The 17,305-nt window shown below is 54.1% G+C and overlaps 16 non-coding genes across 16 annotated transcripts; all 16 read left to right on the top strand.

Moving 5' to 3' along the window:
* The first annotated feature begins 396 nt into the window (after window positions 1-396).
* On the top strand, window positions 397-515 carry LOC146366949 (5S ribosomal RNA). Its single transcript, XR_014798026.1, has one exon. It is a non-coding gene; the product is annotated as a 5S ribosomal RNA (ribosomal RNA).
* Window positions 516-1,444: 929 nt separating this feature from the next.
* On the top strand, window positions 1,445-1,563 carry LOC146366948 (5S ribosomal RNA). Its single transcript, XR_014797847.1, has one exon. It is a non-coding gene; the product is annotated as a 5S ribosomal RNA (ribosomal RNA).
* Window positions 1,564-2,492: 929 nt separating this feature from the next.
* Window positions 2,493-2,611, top strand: LOC146366947 (5S ribosomal RNA). Its single transcript, XR_014798466.1, has one exon. It is a non-coding gene; the product is annotated as a 5S ribosomal RNA (ribosomal RNA).
* Window positions 2,612-3,540: 929 nt separating this feature from the next.
* On the top strand, window positions 3,541-3,659 carry LOC146366946 (5S ribosomal RNA). Its single transcript, XR_014797846.1, has one exon. It is a non-coding gene; the product is annotated as a 5S ribosomal RNA (ribosomal RNA).
* Window positions 3,660-4,588: 929 nt separating this feature from the next.
* On the top strand, window positions 4,589-4,707 carry LOC146366945 (5S ribosomal RNA). The gene has a single exon (XR_014797915.1). It is a non-coding gene; the product is annotated as a 5S ribosomal RNA (ribosomal RNA).
* Window positions 4,708-5,636: 929 nt separating this feature from the next.
* Window positions 5,637-5,755, top strand: LOC146366944 (5S ribosomal RNA). The gene has a single exon (XR_014798025.1). It is a non-coding gene; the product is annotated as a 5S ribosomal RNA (ribosomal RNA).
* A 929-nt stretch (window positions 5,756-6,684) lies between these two features.
* LOC146366943 (5S ribosomal RNA) lies at window positions 6,685-6,803 on the top strand. Its single transcript, XR_014797845.1, has one exon. It is a non-coding gene; the product is annotated as a 5S ribosomal RNA (ribosomal RNA).
* Window positions 6,804-7,732: 929 nt separating this feature from the next.
* On the top strand, window positions 7,733-7,851 carry LOC146366942 (5S ribosomal RNA). Its single transcript, XR_014798465.1, has one exon. It is a non-coding gene; the product is annotated as a 5S ribosomal RNA (ribosomal RNA).
* A 929-nt stretch (window positions 7,852-8,780) lies between these two features.
* Window positions 8,781-8,899, top strand: LOC146366941 (5S ribosomal RNA). The gene has a single exon (XR_014797844.1). It is a non-coding gene; the product is annotated as a 5S ribosomal RNA (ribosomal RNA).
* A 1,163-nt stretch (window positions 8,900-10,062) lies between these two features.
* Window positions 10,063-10,181, top strand: LOC146366940 (5S ribosomal RNA). The gene has a single exon (XR_014798464.1). It is a non-coding gene; the product is annotated as a 5S ribosomal RNA (ribosomal RNA).
* Window positions 10,182-11,110: 929 nt separating this feature from the next.
* Window positions 11,111-11,229, top strand: LOC146366939 (5S ribosomal RNA). The gene has a single exon (XR_014797842.1). It is a non-coding gene; the product is annotated as a 5S ribosomal RNA (ribosomal RNA).
* A 929-nt stretch (window positions 11,230-12,158) lies between these two features.
* LOC146366938 (5S ribosomal RNA) lies at window positions 12,159-12,277 on the top strand. The gene has a single exon (XR_014798353.1). It is a non-coding gene; the product is annotated as a 5S ribosomal RNA (ribosomal RNA).
* Window positions 12,278-13,206: 929 nt separating this feature from the next.
* On the top strand, window positions 13,207-13,325 carry LOC146366937 (5S ribosomal RNA). Its single transcript, XR_014798463.1, has one exon. It is a non-coding gene; the product is annotated as a 5S ribosomal RNA (ribosomal RNA).
* Window positions 13,326-14,254: 929 nt separating this feature from the next.
* LOC146366936 (5S ribosomal RNA) lies at window positions 14,255-14,373 on the top strand. Its single transcript, XR_014798352.1, has one exon. It is a non-coding gene; the product is annotated as a 5S ribosomal RNA (ribosomal RNA).
* A 929-nt stretch (window positions 14,374-15,302) lies between these two features.
* On the top strand, window positions 15,303-15,421 carry LOC146366935 (5S ribosomal RNA). The gene has a single exon (XR_014798462.1). It is a non-coding gene; the product is annotated as a 5S ribosomal RNA (ribosomal RNA).
* Window positions 15,422-16,350: 929 nt separating this feature from the next.
* LOC146366934 (5S ribosomal RNA) lies at window positions 16,351-16,469 on the top strand. The gene has a single exon (XR_014798461.1). It is a non-coding gene; the product is annotated as a 5S ribosomal RNA (ribosomal RNA).
* Window positions 16,470-17,305: the final 836 nt, after the last annotated feature.

Genomic DNA, 17,305 nt, shown 5'->3' with positions numbered 1-17,305 from the left:
TACTGGATGAGGCCAACTACACCACACCAGGGCCTGTGCTTCTGGCTGAGGCCATCTACATTACACGAGGGCTTGCGCTGCTGGCTTAGTCCATCTACACCACACCAGGGCCTGTGGCTCTGGCTTAGGCCATATACACCCCACCAGGGCCTTTGCTTCTGGCTGAGGCCACCTACACCACACCAGGTCCTGTGCTGCTGGTGGAGGCCATCTACACCAAACCAGGGCCTGTACTGCTGGTTAAAAGCTAAATTGAGTCCTTGGGTTAGGGTATTAGGCAACCATGCAGTTACCATTAACAATGTAGTTAAATTGGAGGGTTGTGTTTCGTAACTTCAAGTACTGCCCAACTCACCACTTGATTCCATAAATTGACACTTTGTGCTGAGGTCTGCAGCTTACGGCCATACCACCCTGAGCACGCCCGCTCTCGTCTGATCTCGGAAGCTAAGCAGGGTTTGGCTTGGTTAGTACTTGGATGGGAGACCGCCTGGGAATACCAGGTGCTGTAAGCTTTTCATGTCATTGAACTGCTTTTGATCCAGAGAAGGAGGGTGTTGAAAGACCCAAAGCAGCTGCCCATTAATGAGGGCACATAAACGACATTCCTTTTGGCTGTTTTCAGCAATGTCTTGTGCTGCCAGGTGAGGCCATCCGCACCACACCGGGGCCTGTGCTGCTAAGATAGGTCATCTAAATTACACCAGGGCGTCTGCATCTGGCTGAGGACCGTTGCTTCCGGCTGAGAACATCTACAACACACCAGGGCCTGAGTTTCAGGAAGAAGCCACCTCCACCTCACCAGGTCCTGTGCTGCTAGCTGAGGCCATCTACAACACACCACGGCCTGTGCTCCTGGCTTTGGCCACCTACACCACACCAGGTTCTGTGGCTCTGGCTGAGGCCAACTACACCACACCAGGGCCTGTGGCTCTGGCTGAAGCCATCTACCCCACACCAGGGCCTGTGTTGCTGGTCTAGGCCATTTTAATCACACCAGGGCCTGTGCTGCTGGATGAGGCCATATACATCACACGAGGGCTTGCTCTACTGGATGAGGCCAACTACACCACACCAGGGCCTGTGCTTCTGGCTGAGGCCATCTACATTACACGAGGGCTTGCGCTGCTGGCTTAGTCCATCTACACCACACCAGGGCCTGTGGCTCTGGCTTAGGCCATATACACCCCACCAGGGCCTTTGCTTCTGGCTGAGGCCACCTACACCACACCAGGTCCTGTGCTGCTGGTGGAGGCCATCTACACCAAACCAGGGCCTGTACTGCTGGTTAAAAGCTAAATTGAGTCCTTGGGTTAGGGTATTAGGCAACCATGCAGTTACCATTAACAATGTAGTTAAATTGGAGGGTTGTGTTTCGTAACTTCAAGTACTGCCCAACTCACCACTTGATTCCATAAATTGACACTTTGTGCTGAGGTCTGCAGCTTACGGCCATACCACCCTGAGCACGCCCGCTCTCGTCTGATCTCGGAAGCTAAGCAGGGTTGGGCTTGGTTAGTACTTGGATGGGAGACCGCCTGGGAATACCAGGTGCTGTAAGCTTTTCATGTCATTGAACTGCTTTTGATCCAGAGAAGGAGGGTGTTGAAAGACCCAAAGCAGCTGCCCATTAATGAGGGCACATAAACGACATTCCTTTTGGCTGTTTTCAGCAATGTCTTGTGCTGCCAGGTGAGGCCATCCGCACCACACCGGGGCCTGTGCTGCTAAGATAGGTCATCTAAATTACACCAGGGCGTCTGCATCTGGCTGAGGACCGTTGCTTCCGGCTGAGAACATCTACAACACACCAGGGCCTGAGTTGCAGGAAGAAGCCACCTCCACCTCACCAGGTCCTGTGCAGCTAGCTGAGGCCATCTACAACACACCACGGCCTGTGCTCCTGGCTTTGGCCACCTACACCACACAAGGTTCTGTGGCTCTGGCTGAGGCCAACTACACCACACCAGGGCCTGTGGCTCTGGCTGAAGCCATCTACCCCACACCAGGGCCTGTGTTGCTGGTTGAGGCCATTTTAATCACACCAGGGCCTGTGCTGCTGGATGAGGCCATATACATCACACGAGGGCTTGCTCTACTGGATGAGGCCAACTACACCACACCAGGGCCTGTGCTTCTGGCTGAGGCCATCTACATTACACGAGGGCTTGCGCTGCTGGCTTAGTCCATCTACACCACACCAGGGCCTGTGGCTCTGGCTTAGGCCATATACACCCCACCAGGGCCTTTGCTTCTGGCTGAGGCCACCTACACCACACCAGGTCCTGTGCTGCTGGTGGAGGCCATCTACACCAAACCAGGGCCTGTACTGCTGGTTAAAAGATAAATTGAGTCCTTGGGTTAGAGTATTAGGCAACCATGCAGTTACCATTAACAATGTAGTTAAATTGGAGGGTTGTGTTTCGTAACGTCAAGTACTGCCCAACTCACCACTTGATTCCATAAATTGACACTTTGTGCTGAGGTCTGCAGCTTACGGCCATACCACCCTGAGCACGCCCGCTCTCGTCTGATCTCGGAAGCTAAGCAGGGTTGGGCTTGGTTAGTACTTGGATGGGAGACCGCCTGGGAATACCAGGTGCCGTAAGCTTTTCATGTCATTGAACTGCTTTTGATCCAGAGAAGGAGGGTGTTGAAAGACCCAAAGCAGCTGCCCATTAATGAGGGCACATAAACGACATTCCTTTTGGCTGTTTTCAGCAATGTCTTGTGCTGCCAGGTGAGGCCATCCGCACCACACCGGGGCCTGTGCTGCTAAGATAGGTCATCTAAATTACACCAGGGCGTGTGCATCTGGCTGAGGACCGGTCCTTCCGGCTGAGGCCATCTACAACACACCAGGGCCTGAGTTTCAGGAAGAAGCCACCTCCACCTCACCAGGTCCTGTGCTGCTAGCTGAGGCCATCTACAACACACCACGGCCTGTGCTCTTGGCTTTGGCCACCAACACCACACCAGGTTCTGTGGCTCTGGCTGAGGCCAACTACACCACACCAGGGCCTGTGGCTCTGGCTGAAGCCATCTACCCCACACCAGGGCCTGTGTTGCTGGTTGAGGCCATTTTATTCACACCAGGGCCTGTGCTGCTGGATGAGGCCATATACATCACACGAGGGCTTGCTCTACTGGATGAGGCCAACTACACCACACCAGGGCCTGTGCTTCTGGCTGAGGCCATCTACATTACACGAGGGCTTGCGCTGCTGGCTTAGTCCATCTACACCACACCAGGGCCTGTGGCTCTGGCTTAGGCCATATACACCCCACCAGGGCCTTTGCTTCTGGCTGAGGCCACCTACACCACACCAGGTCCTGTGCTGCTGGTGGAGGCCATCTACACCAAACCAGGGCCTGTACTGCTGGTTAAAAGCTAAATTGAGTCCTTGGGTTAGAGTATTAGGCAACCATGCAGTTACCATTAACAATGTAGTTAAATTGGAGGGTTGTGTTTCGTAACTTCAAGTACTGCCCAACTCACCACTTGATTCCATAAATTGACACTTTGTGCTGAGGTCTGCAGCTTACGGCCATACCACCCTGAGCACGCCCGCTCTCGTCTGATCTCGGAAGCTAAGCAGGGTTGGGCTTGGTTAGTACTTGGATGGGAGACCGCCTGGGAATACCAGGTGCTGTAAGCTTTTCATGTCATTGAACTGCTTTTGATCCAGAGAAGGAGGGTGTTGAAAGACCCAAAGCAGCTGCCCATTAATGAGGGCACATAAACGACATTCCTTTTGGCTGTTTTCAGCAATGTCTTGTGCTGCCAGGTGAGGCCATCCGCACCACACCGGGGCCTGTGCTGCTAAGATAGGTCATCTAAATTACACCAGGGCGTCTGCATCTGGCTGAGGACCGTTGCTTCCGGCTGAGAACATCTACAACACACCAGGGCCTGAGTTGCAGGAAGAAGCCACCTCCACCTCACCAGGTCCTGTGCAGCTAGCTGAGGCCATCTACAACACACCACGGCCTGTGCTCCTGGCTTTGGCCACCTACACCACACCAGGTTCTGTGGCTCTGGCTGAGGCCAACTACACCACACCAGGGCCTGTGGCTCTGGCTGAAGCCATCTACCCCACACCAGGGCCTGTGTTGCTGGTTGAGGCCATTTTAATCACACCAGGGCCTGTGCTGCTGGATGAGGCCATATACATCACACGAGGGCTTGCTCTACTGGATGAGGCCAACTACACCACACCAGGGCCTGTGCTTCTGGCTCAGGCCATCTACATTACACGAGGGCTTGCGCTGCTGGCTTAGTCCATCTACACCACAACAGGGCCTGTGGCTCTGGCTTAGGCCATATACACCCCACCAGGGCCTTTGCTTCTGGCTGAGGCCACCTACACCACACCAGGTCCTGTGCTGCTGGTGGAGGCCATCTACACCAAACCAGGGCCTGTACTGCTGGTTAAAAGCTAAATTGAGTCCTTGGGTTAGAGTATTAGGCAACCATGCAGTTACCATTAACAATGTAGTTAAATTGGAGGGTTGTGTTTCGTAACTTCAAGTACTGCCCAACTCACCACTTGATTCCATAAATTGACACTTTGTGCTGAGGTCTGCAGCTTACGGCCATACCACCCTGAGCACGCCCGCTCTCGTCTGATCTCGGAAGCTAAGCAGGGTTGGGCTTGGTTAGTACTTGGATGGGAGATCGCCTGGGAATACCAGGTGCCGTAAGCTTTTCATGTCATTGAACTGCTTTTGATCCAGAGAAGGAGGGTGTTGAAAGACCCAAAGCAGCTGCCCATTAATGAGGGCACATAAACGACATTCCTTTTGGCTGTGTTCAGCAATGTCTTGTGCTGCCAGGTGAGGCCATCCGCACCACACCGGGGCCTGTGCTGCTAAGATAGGTCATCTAAATTACACCAGGGCGTCTGCATCTGGCTGAGGACCGTTGCTTCCGGCTGAGAACATCTACAACACACCAGGGCCTGAGTTTCAGGAAGAAGCCACCTCCACCTCACCAGGTCCTGTGCTGCTAGCTGAGGCCATCTACAACACACCACGGCCTGTGCTCCTGGCTTTGGCCACCTACACCACACCAGGTTCTGTGGCTCTGGCTGAGGCCAACTACACCACACCAGGGCCTGTGGCTCTGGCTGAAGCCATCTACCCCACACCAGGGCCTGTGTTGCTGGTCTAGGCCATTTTAATCACACCAGGGCCTGTGCTGCTGGATGAGGCCATATACATCACACGAGGGCTTGCTCTACTGGATGAGGCCAACTACACCACACCAGGGCCTGTGCTTCTGGCTGAGGCCATCTACATTACACGAGGGCTTGCGCTGCTGGCTTAGTCCATCTACACCACACCAGGGCCTGTGGCTCTGGCTTAGGCCATATACACCCCACCAGGGCCTTTGCTTCTGGCTGAGGCCACCTACACCACACCAGGTCCTGTGCTGCTGGTGGAGGCCATCTACACCAAACCAGGGCCTGTACTGCTGGTTAAAAGCTAAATTGAGTCCTTGGGTTAGGGTATTAGGCAACCATGCAGTTACCATTAACAATGTAGTTAAATTGGAGGGTTGTGTTTCGTAACTTCAAGTACTGCCCAACTCACCACTTGATTCCATAAATTGACACTTTGTGCTGAGGTCTGCAGCTTACGGCCATACCACCCTGAGCACGCCCGCTCTCGTCTGATCTCGGAAGCTAAGCAGGGTTTGGCTTGGTTAGTACTTGGATGGGAGACCGCCTGGGAATACCAGGTGCTGTAAGCTTTTCATGTCATTGAACTGCTTTTGATCCAGAGAAGGAGGGTGTTGAAAGACCCAAAGCAGCTGCCCATTAATGAGGGCACATAAACGACATTCCTTTTGGCTGTTTTCAGCAATGTCTTGTGCTGCCAGGTGAGGCCATCCGCACCACACCGGGGCCTGTGCTGCTAAGATAGGTCATCTAAATTACACCAGGGCGTCTGCATCTGGCTGAGGACCGTTGCTTCCGGCTGAGAACATCTACAACACACCAGGGCCTGAGTTTCAGGAAGAAGCCACCTCCACCTCACCAGGTCCTGTGCTGCTAGCTGAGGCCATCTACAACACACCACGGCCTGTGCTCCTGGCTTTGGCCACCTACACCACACCAGGTTTTGTGGCTCTGGCTGAGGCCAACTACACCACACCAGGGCCTGTGGCTCTGGCTGAAGCCATCTACCCCACACCAGGGCCTGTGTTGCTGGTCTAGGCCATTTTAATCACACCAGGGCCTGTGCTGCTGGATGAGGCCATATACATCACACGAGGGCTTGCTCTACTGGATGAGGCCAACTACACCACACCAGGGCCTGTGCTTCTGGCTGAGGCCATCTACATTACACGAGGGCTTGCGCTGCTGGCTTAGTCCATCTACACCACACCAGGGCCTGTGGCTCTGGCTTAGGCCATATACACCCCACCAGGGCCTTTGCTTCTGGCTGAGGCCACCTACACCACACCAGGTCCTGTGCTGCTGGTGGAGGCCATCTACACCAAACCAGGGCCTGTACTGCTGGTTAAAAGCTAAATTGAGTCCTTGGGTTAGGGTATTAGGCAACCATGCAGTTACCATTAACAATGTAGTTAAATTGGAGGGTTGTGTTTCGTAACTTCAAGTACTGCCCAACTCACCACTTGATTCCATAAATTGACACTTTGTGCTGAGGTCTGCAGCTTACGGCCATACCACCCTGAGCACGCCCGCTCTCGTCTGATCTCGGAAGCTAAGCAGGGTTGGGCTTGGTTAGTACTTGGATGGGAGACCGCCTGGGAATACCAGGTGCTGTAAGCTTTTCATGTCATTGAACTGCTTTTGATCCAGAGAAGGAGGGTGTTGAAAGACCCAAAGCAGCTGCCCATTAATGAGGGCACATAAACGACATTCCTTTTGGCTGTTTTCAGCAATGTCTTGTGCTGCCAGGTGAGGCCATCCGCACCACACCGGGGCCTGTGCTGCTAAGATAGGTCATCTAAATTACACCAGGGCGTCTGCATCTGGCTGAGGACCGTTGCTTCCGGCTGAGAACATCTACAACACACCAGGGCCTGAGTTGCAGGAAGAAGCCACCTCCACCTCACCAGGTCCTGTGCAGCTAGCTGAGGCCATCTACAACACACCACGGCCTGTGCTCCTGGCTTTGGCCACCTACACCACACAAGGTTCTGTGGCTCTGGCTGAGGCCAACTACACCACACCAGGGCCTGTGGCTCTGGCTGAAGCCATCTACCCCACACCAGGGCCTGTGTTGCTGGTTGAGGCCATTTTAATCACACCAGGGCCTGTGCTGCTGGATGAGGCCATATACATCACACGAGGGCTTGCTCTACTGGATGAGGCCAACTACACCACACCAGGGCCTGTGCTTCTGGCTGAGGCCATCTACATTACACGAGGGCTTGCGCTGCTGGCTTAGTCCATCTACACCACACCAGGGCCTGTGGCTCTGGCTTAGGCCATATACACCCCACCAGGGCCTTTGCTTCTGGCTGAGGCCACCTACACCACACCAGGTCCTGTGCTGCTGGTGGAGGCCATCTACACCAAACCAGGGCCTGTACTGCTGGTTAAAAGATAAATTGAGTCCTTGGGTTAGAGTATTAGGCAACCATGCAGTTACCATTAACAATGTAGTTAAATTGGAGGGTTGTGTTTCGTAACGTCAAGTACTGCCCAACTCACCACTTGATTCCATAAATTGACACTTTGTGCTGAGGTCTGCAGCTTACGGCCATACCACCCTGAGCACGCCCGCTCTCGTCTGATCTCGGAAGCTAAGCAGGGTTGGGCTTGGTTAGTACTTGGATGGGAGACCGCCTGGGAATACCAGGTGCCGTAAGCTTTTCATGTCATTGAACTGCTTTTGATCCAGAGAAGGAGGGTGTTGAAAGACCCAAAGCAGCTGCCCATTAATGAGGGCACATAAACGACATTCCTTTTGGCTGTTTTCAGCAATGTCTTGTGCTGCCAGGTGAGGCCATCCGCACCACACCGGGGCCTGTGCTGCTAAGATAGGTCATCTAAATTACACCAGGGCGTGTGCATCTGGCTGAGGACCGGTCCTTCCGGCTGAGGCCATCTACAACACACCAGGGCCTGAGTTTCAGGAAGAAGCCACCTCCACCTCACCAGGTCCTGTGCTGCTAGCTGAGGCCATCTACAACACACCACGGCCTGTGCTCTTGGCTTTGGCCACCAACACCACACCAGGTTCTGTGGCTCTGGCTGAGGCCAACTACACCACACCAGGGCCTGTGGCTCTGGCTGAAGCCATCTACCCCACACCAGGGCCTGTGTTGCTGGTTGAGGCCATTTTATTCACACCAGGGCCTGTGCTGCTGGATGAGGCCATATACATCACACGAGGGCTTGCTCTACTGGATGAGGCCAACTACACCACACCAGGGCCTGTGCTTCTGGCTGAGGCCATCTACATTACACGAGGGCTTGCGCTGCTGGCTTAGTCCATCTACACCACACCAGGGCCTGTGGCTCTGGCTTAGGCCATATACACCCCACCAGGGCCTTTGCTTCTGGCTGAGGCCACCTACACCACACCAGGTCCTGTGCTGCTGGTGGAGGCCATCTACACCAAACCAGGGCCTGTACTGCTGGTTAAAAGCTAAATTGAGTCCTTGGGTTAGAGTATTAGGCAACCATGCAGTTACCATTAACAATGTAGTTAAATTGGAGGGTTGTGTTTCGTAACTTCAAGTACTGCCCAACTCACCACTTGATTCCATAAATTGACACTTTGTGCTGAGGTCTGCAGCTTACGGCCATACCACCCTGAGCACGCCCGCTCTCGTCTGATCTCGGAAGCTAAGCAGGGTTGGGCTTGGTTAGTACTTGGATGGGAGACCGCCTGGGAATACCAGGTGCTGTAAGCTTTTCATGTCATTGAACTGCTTTTGATCCAGAGAAGGAGGGTGTTGAAAGACCCAAAGCAGCTGCCCATTAATGAGGGCACATAAACGACATTCCTTTTGGCTGTTTTCAGCAATGTCTTGTGCTGCCAGGTGAGGCCATCCGCACCACACCGGGGCCTGTGCTGCTAAGATAGGTCATCTAAATTACACCAGGGCGTCTGCATCTGGCTGAGGACCGTTGCTTCCGGCTGAGAACATCTACAACACACCAGGGCCTGAGTTGCAGGAAGAAGCCACCTCCACCTCACCAGGTCCTGTGCTGCTAGCTGAGGCCATCTACAACACACCACGGCCTGTGCTCCTGGCTTTGGCCACCTACACCACACCAGGTTCTGTGGCTCTGGCTGAGGCCAACTACACCACACCAGGGCCTGTGGCTCTGGCTGAAGCCATCTACCCCACACCAGGGCCTGTGTTGCTGGTTGAGGCCATTTTAATCACACCAGGGCCTGAGTTGCAGGAAGAAGCCACCTCCACCTCACCAGGTCCTGTGCTGCTAGCTGAGGCCATCTACAACACACCACGGCCTGTGCTCCTGGCTTTGGCCACCTACACCACACCAGGTTCTGTGGCTCTGGCTGAGGCCAACTACACCACACCAGGGCCTGTGGCTCTGGCTGAAGCCATCTACCCCACACCAGGGCCTGTGTTGCTGGTTGAGGCCATTTTAATCACACCAGGGCCTGTGCTGCTGGATGAGGCCATATACATCACACGAGGGCTTGCTCTACTGGATGAGGCCAACTACACCACACCAGGGCCTGTGCTTCTGGCTGAGGCCATCTACATTACACGAGGGCTTGCGCTGCTGGCTTAGTCCATCTACACCACACCAGGGCCTGTGGCTCTGGCTTAGGCCATATACACCCCACCAGGGCCTTTGCTTCTGGCTGAGGCCACCTACACCACACCAGGTCCTGTGCTGCTGGTGGAGGCCATCTACACCAAACCAGGGCCTGTACTGCTGGTTAAAAGATAAATTGAGTCCTTGGGTTAGAGTATTAGGCAACCATGCAGTTACCATTAACAATGTAGTTAAATTGGAGGGTTGTGTTTCGTAACTTCAAGTACTGCCCAACTCACCACTTGATTCCATAAATTGACACTTTGTGCTGAGGTCTGCAGCTTACGGCCATACCACCCTGAGCACGCCCGCTCTCGTCTGATCTCGGAAGCTAAGCAGGGTTGGGCTTGGTTAGTACTTGGATGGGAGACCGCCTGGGAATACCAGGTGCCGTAAGCTTTTCATGTCATTGAACTGCTTTTGATCCAGAGAAGGAGGGTGTTGAAAGACCCAAAGCAGCTGCCCATTAATGAGGGCACATAAACGACATTCCTTTTGGCTGTTTTCAGCAATGTCTTGTGCTGCCAGGTGAGGCCATCCGCACCACACCGGGGCCTGTGCTGCTAAGATAGGTCATCTAAATTACACCAGGGCGTGTGCATCTGGCTGAGGACCGGTGCTTCCGGCTGAGGCCATCTACAACACACCAGGGCCTGAGTTTCAGGAAGAAGCCACCTCCACCTCACCAGGTCCTGTGCTGCTAGCTGAGGCCATCTACAACACACCACGGCCTGTGCTCCTGGCTTTGGCCACCAACACCACACCAGGTTCTGTGGCTCTGGCTGAGGCCACCAACACCACACCAGGGCCTGTGGCTCTGGCTGAAGCCATCTACCCCACACCAGGGCCTGTGTTGCTGGTTGAGGCCATTTTAATCACACCAGGGCCTGTGCTGCTGGATGAGGCCATATACATCACACGAGGGCTTGCTCTACTGGATGAGGCCAACTACACCACACCAGGGCCTGTGCTTCTGGCTGAGGCCATCTACATTACACGAGGGCTTGCGCTGCTGGCTTAGTCCATCTACACCACACCAGGGCCTGTGGCTCTGGCTTAGGCCATATACACCCCACCAGGGCCTTTGCTTCTGGCTGAGGCCACCTACACCACACCAGGTCCTGTGCTGCTGGTGGAGGCCATCTACACCAAACCAGGGCCTGTACTGCTGGTTAAAAGCTAAATTGAGTCCTTGGGTTAGGGTATTAGGCAACCATGCAGTTACCATTAACAATGTAGTTAAATTGGAGGGTTGTGTTTCGTAACTTCAAGTACTGCCCAACTCACCACTTGATTCCATAAATTGACACTTTGTGCTGTGGTCTGCAGCTTACGGCCATACCACCCTGAGCACGCCCGCTCTCGTCTGATCTCGGAAGCTAAGCAGGGTTGGGCTTGGTTAGTACTTGGATGGGAGACCGCCTGGGAATACCAGGTGCTGTAAGCTTTTCATGTCATTGAACTGCTTTTGATCCAGAGAAGGAGGGTGTTGAAAGACCCAAAGCAGCTGCCCATTAATGAGGGCACATAAACGACATTCCTTTTGGCTGTTTTCAGCAATGTCTTGTGCTGCCAGGTGAGGCCATCCGCACCACACCGGGGCCTGTGCTGCTAAGATAGGTCATCTAAATTACACCAGGGCGTGTGCATCTGGCTGAGGACCGGTGCTTCCGGCTGAGGCCTTCTACAACACACCAGGGCCTGAGTTGCAGGAAGAAGCCACCTCCACCTCACCAGGTCCTGTGCTGCTAGCTGAGGCCATCTACAACACACCACGGCCTGTGCTCCTGGCTTTGGCCACCAACACCACACCAGGTTCTGTGGCTCTGGCTGAGGCCAACTACACCACACCAGGGCCTGTGGCTCTGGCTGAAGCCATCTACCCCACACCAGGGCCTGTGTTGCTGGTTGAGGCCATTTTAATCACACCAGGGCCTGTGCTGCTGGATGAGGCCATATACATCACACGAGGGCTTGCTCTACTGGATGAGGCCAACTACACCACACCAGGGCCTGTGCTTCTGGCTGAGGCCATCTACATTACACGAGGGCTTGCGCTGCTGGCTTAGTCCATCTACACCACAACAGGGCCTGTGGCTCTGGCTTAGGCCATATACACCCCACCAGGGCCTTTGCTTCTGGCTGAGGCCACCTACACCACACCAGGTCCTGTGCTGCTGGTGGAGGCCATCTACACCAAACCAGGGCCTGTACTGCTGGTTAAAAGCTAAATTGAGTCCTTGGGTTAGGGTATTAGGCAACCATGCAGTTACCATTAACAATGTAGTTAAATTGGAGGGTTGTGTTTCGTAACTTCAAGTACTGCCCAACTCACCACTTGATTCCATAAATTGACACTTTGTGCTGAGGTCTGCAGCTTACGGCCATACCACCCTGAGCACGCCCGCTCTCGTCTGATCTCGGAAGTTAAGCAGGGTTGGGCTTGGTTAGTACTTGGATGGGAGACCGCCTGGGAATACCAGGTGCTGTAAGCTTTTCATGTCATTGAACTGCTTTTGATCCAGAGAAGGAGGGTGTTGAAAGACCCAAAGCAGCTGCCCATTAATGAGGGCACATAAACGACATTCCTTTTGGCTGTTTTCAGCAATGTCTTGTGCTGCCAGGTGAGGCCATCCGCACCACACCGGGGCCTGTGCTGCTATGATAGGTCATCTAAATTACACCAGGGCGTGTGCGTCTGGCTGAGGACCGTTGCTTCCGGCTGAGAACATCTACAACACACCAGGGCCTGAGTTGCAGGAAGAAGCCACCTCCACCTCACCAGGTCCTGTGCAGCTAGCTGAGGCCATCTACAACACACCACGGCCTGTGCTCCTGGCTTTGGCCACCTACACCACACCAGGTTCTGTGGCTCTGGCTGAGGCCAACTACACCACACCAGGGCCTGTGGCTCTGGCTGAAGCCATCTACCCCACACCAGGGCCTGTGTTGCTGGTTGAGGCCATTTTAATCACACCAGGGCCTGTGCTGCTGGATGAGGCCATATACATCACACGAGGGCTTGCTCTACTGGATGAGGCCAACTACACCACACCAGGGCCTGTGCTTCTGGCTGAGGCAATCTACATTACACGAGGGCTTGCGCTGCTGGCTTAGTCCATCTACACCACACCAGGGCCTGTGGCTCTGGCTTAGGCCATATACACCCCACCAGGGCCTTTGCTTCTGGCTGAGGCCACCTACACCACACCAGGTCCTGTGCTGCTGGTGGAGGCCATCTACACCAAACCAGGGCCTGTACTGCTGGTTAAAAGATAAATTGAGTCCTTGGGTTAGAGTATTAGGCAACCATGCAGTTACCATTAACAATGTAGTTAAATTGGAGGGTTGTGTTTCGTAACTTCAAGTACTGCCCAACTCACCACTTGATTCCATAAATTGACACTTTGTGCTGAGGTCTGCAGCTTACGGCCATACCACCCTGAGCACGCCCGCTCTCGTCTGATCTCGGAAGCTAAGCAGGGTTGGGCTTGGTTAGTACTTGGATGGGAGACCGCCTGGGAATACCAGGTGCCGTAAGCTTTTCATGTCATTGAACTGCTTTTGATCCAGAGAAGGAGGGTGTTGAAAGACCCAAAGCAGCTGCCCATTAATGAGGGCACATAAACGACATTCCTTTTGGCTGTTTTCAGCAATGTCTTGTGCTGCCAGGTGAGGCCATCCGCACCACACCGGGGCCTGTGCTGCTAAGATAGGTCATCTAAATTACACCAGGGCGTGTGCATCTGGCTGAGGACCGGTGCTTCCGGCTGAGGCCTTCTACAACACACCAGGGCCTGAGTTGCAGGAAGAAGCCACCTCCACCTCACCAGGTCCTGTGCTGCTAGCTGAGGCCATCTACAACACACCACGGCCTGTGCTCCTGGCTTTGGCCACCAACACCACACCAGGTTCTGTGGCTCTGGCTGAGGCCAACTACACCACACCAGGGCCTGTGGCTCTGGCTGAAGCCATCTACCCCACACCAGGGCCTGTGTTGCTGGTTGAGGCCATTTTAATCACACCAGGGCCTGTGCTGCTGGATGAGGCCATATACATCACACGAGGGCTTGCTCTACTGGATGAGGCCAACTACACCACACCAGGGCCTGTGCTTCTGGCTGAGGCCATCTACATTACACGAGGGCTTGCGCTGCTGGCTTAGTCCATCTACACCACAACAGGGCCTGTGGCTCTGGCTTAGGCCATATACACCCCACCAGGGCCTTTGCTTCTGGCTGAGGCCACCTACACCACACCAGGTCCTGTGCTGCTGGTGGAGGCCATCTACACCAAACCAGGGCCTGTACTGCTGGTTAAAAGCTAAATTGAGTCCTTGGGTTAGGGTATTAGGCAACCATGCAGTTACCATTAACAATGTAGTTAAATTGGAGGGTTGTGTTTCGTAACTTCAAGTACTGCCCAACTCACCACTTGATTCCATAAATTGACACTTTGTGCTGAGGTCTGCAGCTTACGGCCATACCACCCTGAGCACGCCCGCTCTCGTCTGATCTCGGAAGTTAAGCAGGGTTGGGCTTGGTTAGTACTTGGATGGGAGACCGCCTGGGAATACCAGGTGCTGTAAGCTTTTCATGTCATTGAACTGCTTTTGATCCAGAGAAGGAGGGTGTTGAAAGACCCAAAGCAGCTGCCCATTAATGAGGGCACATAAACGACATTCCTTTTGGCTGTTTTCAGCAATGTCTTGTGCTGCCAGGTGAGGCCATCCGCACCACACCGGGGCCTGTGCTGCTATGATAGGTCATCTAAATTACACCAGGGCGTGTGCATCTGGCTGAGGACCGTTGCTTCCGGCTGAGAACATCTACAACACACCAGGGCCTGAGTTGCAGGAAGAAGCCACCTCCACCTCACCAGGTCCTGTGCAGCTAGCTGAGGCCATCTAAAACACACCACGGCCTGTGCTCCTGGCTTTGGCCACCTACACCACACCAGGTTCTGTGGCTCTGGCTGAGGCCAACTACACCACACCAGGGCCTGTGGCTCTGGCTGAAGCCATCTACCCCACACCAGGGCCTGTGTTGCTGGTTGAGGCCATTTTAATCACACCAGGGCCTGTGCTGCTGGATGAGGCCATATACATCACACGAGGGCTTGCTCTACTGGATGAGGCCAACTACACCACACCAGGGCCTGTGCTTCTGGCTGAGGCAATCTACATTACACGAGGGCTTGCGCTGCTGGCTTAGTCCATCTACACCACACCAGGGCCTGTGGCTCTGGCTTAGGCCATATACACCCCACCAGGGCCTTTGCTTCTGGCTGAGGCCACCTACACCACACCAGGTCCTGTGCTGCTGGTGGAGGCCATCTACACCAAACCAGGGCCTGTACTGCTGGTTAAAAGATAAATTGAGTCCTTGGGTTAGAGTATTAGGCAACCATGCAGTTACCATTAACAATGTAGTTAAATTGGAGGGTTGTGTTTCGTAACTTCAAGTACTGCCCAACTCACCACTTGATTCCATAAATTGACACTTTGTGCTGAGGTCTGCAGCTTACGGCCATACCACCCTGAGCACGCCCGCTCTCGTCTGATCTCGGAAGCTAAGCAGGGTTGGGCTTGGTTAGTACTTGGATGGGAGACCGCCTGGGAATACCAGGTGCCGTAAGCTTTTCATGTCATTGAACTGCTTTTGATCCAGAGAAGGAGGGTGTTGAAAGACCCAAAGCAGCTGCCCATTAATGAGGGCACATAAACGACATTCCTTTTGGCTGTTTTCAGCAATGTCTTGTGCTGCCAGGTGAGGCCATCCGCACCACACCGGGGCCTGTGCTGCTAAGATAGGTCATCTAAATTACACCAGGGCGTGTGCATCTGGCTGAGGACCGGTGCTTCCGGCTGAGGCCATCTACAACACACCAGGGCCTGAGTTTCAGGAAGAAGCCACCTCCACCTCACCAGGTCCTGTGCTGCTAGCTGAGGCCATCTACAACACACCACGGCCTGTGCTCCTGGCTTTGGCCACCAACACCACACCAGGTTCTGTGGCTCTGGCTGAGGCCAACTACACCACACCAGGGCCTGTGGCTCTGGCTGAAGCCATCTACCCCACACCAGGGCCTGTGTTGCTGGTTGAGGCCATTTTAATCACACCAGGGCCTGTGCTGCTGGATGAGGCCATATACATCACACGAGGGCTTGCTCTACTGGATGAGGCCAACTACACCACACCAGGGCCTGTGCTTCTGGCTGAGGCCATCTACATTACACGAGGGCTTGCGCTGCTGGCTTAGTCCATCTACACCACAACAGGGCCTGTGGCTCTGGCTTAGGCCATATACACCCCACCAGGGCCTTTGCTTCTGGCTGAGGCCACCTACACCACACCAGGTCCTGTGCTGCTGGTGGAGGCCATCTACACCAAACCAGGGCCTGTACTGCTGGTTAAAAGCAAAATTGAGTCCTTGGGTTAGGGTATTAGGCAACCATGCAGTTACCATTAACAATGTAGTTAAATTGGAGGGTTGTGTTTCGTAACTTCAAGTACTGCCCAACTCACCACTTGATTCCATAAATTGACACTTTGTGCTGAGGTCTGCAGCTTACGGCCATACCACCCTGAGCACGCCCGCTCTCGTCTGATCTCGGAAGCTAAGCAGGGTTGGGCTTGGTTAGTACTTGGATGGGAGACCGCCTGGGAATACCAGGTGCCGTAAGCTTTTCATGTCATTGAACTGCTTTTGATCCAGAGAAGGAGGGTGTTGAAAGACCCAAAGCAGCTGCCCATTAATGAGGGCACATAAACGACATTCCTTTTGGCTGTTTTCAGCAATGTCTTGTGCTGCCAGGTGAGGCCATCCGCACCACACCGGGGCCTTTGCTGCTAAGATAGGTCATCTAAATTACACCAGGGCGTGTGCATCTGGCTGAGGACCGGTGCTTCCGGCTGAGGCCATCTACAACACACCAGGGCCTGTGCTCCTGGCTTTGGCCACCAACACCACACCAGGTTCTGTGGCTCTGGCTGAGGCCAACTACACCACACCAGGGCCTGTGGCTCTGGCTGAAGCCATCTACCCCACACCAGGGCCTGTGTTGCTGGTTGAGGCCATTTTAATCACACCAGGGCCTGTGCTGCTGGATGAGGCCATATACATCACACGAGGGCTTGCTCTACTGGATGAGGCCAACTACACCACACCAGGGCCTGTGCTTCTGGCTGAGGCCATCTACATTACACGAGGGCTTGCGCTGCTGGCTTAGTCCATCTACACCACAACAGGGCCTGTGGCTCTGGCTTAGGCCATATACACCCCACCAGGGCCTTTGCTTCTGGCTGAGGCCACCTACACCACACCAGGTCCTGTGCTGCTGGTGGAGGCCATCTACACCAAACCAGGGCCTGTACTGCTGGTTAAAAGCAAAATTGAGTCCTTGGGTTAGGGTATTAGGCAACCATGCAGTTACCATTAACAATGTAGTTAAATTGGAGGGTTGTGTTTCGTAACTTCAAGTACTGCCCAACTCACCACTTGATTCCATAAATTGACACTTT

Source organism: Perissodus microlepis, chromosome 18 (assembly GCF_051167445.1).
Source record: "Perissodus microlepis isolate ML-2025 ecotype Zambia chromosome 18, ASM5116744v1, whole genome shotgun sequence".
Lineage (NCBI taxonomy): Eukaryota > Metazoa > Chordata > Actinopteri > Cichliformes > Cichlidae > Perissodus > Perissodus microlepis.
Note: the sequence above shows the minus strand (reverse complement) of the source record. Positions and strands in the feature narration are given on the sequence as shown.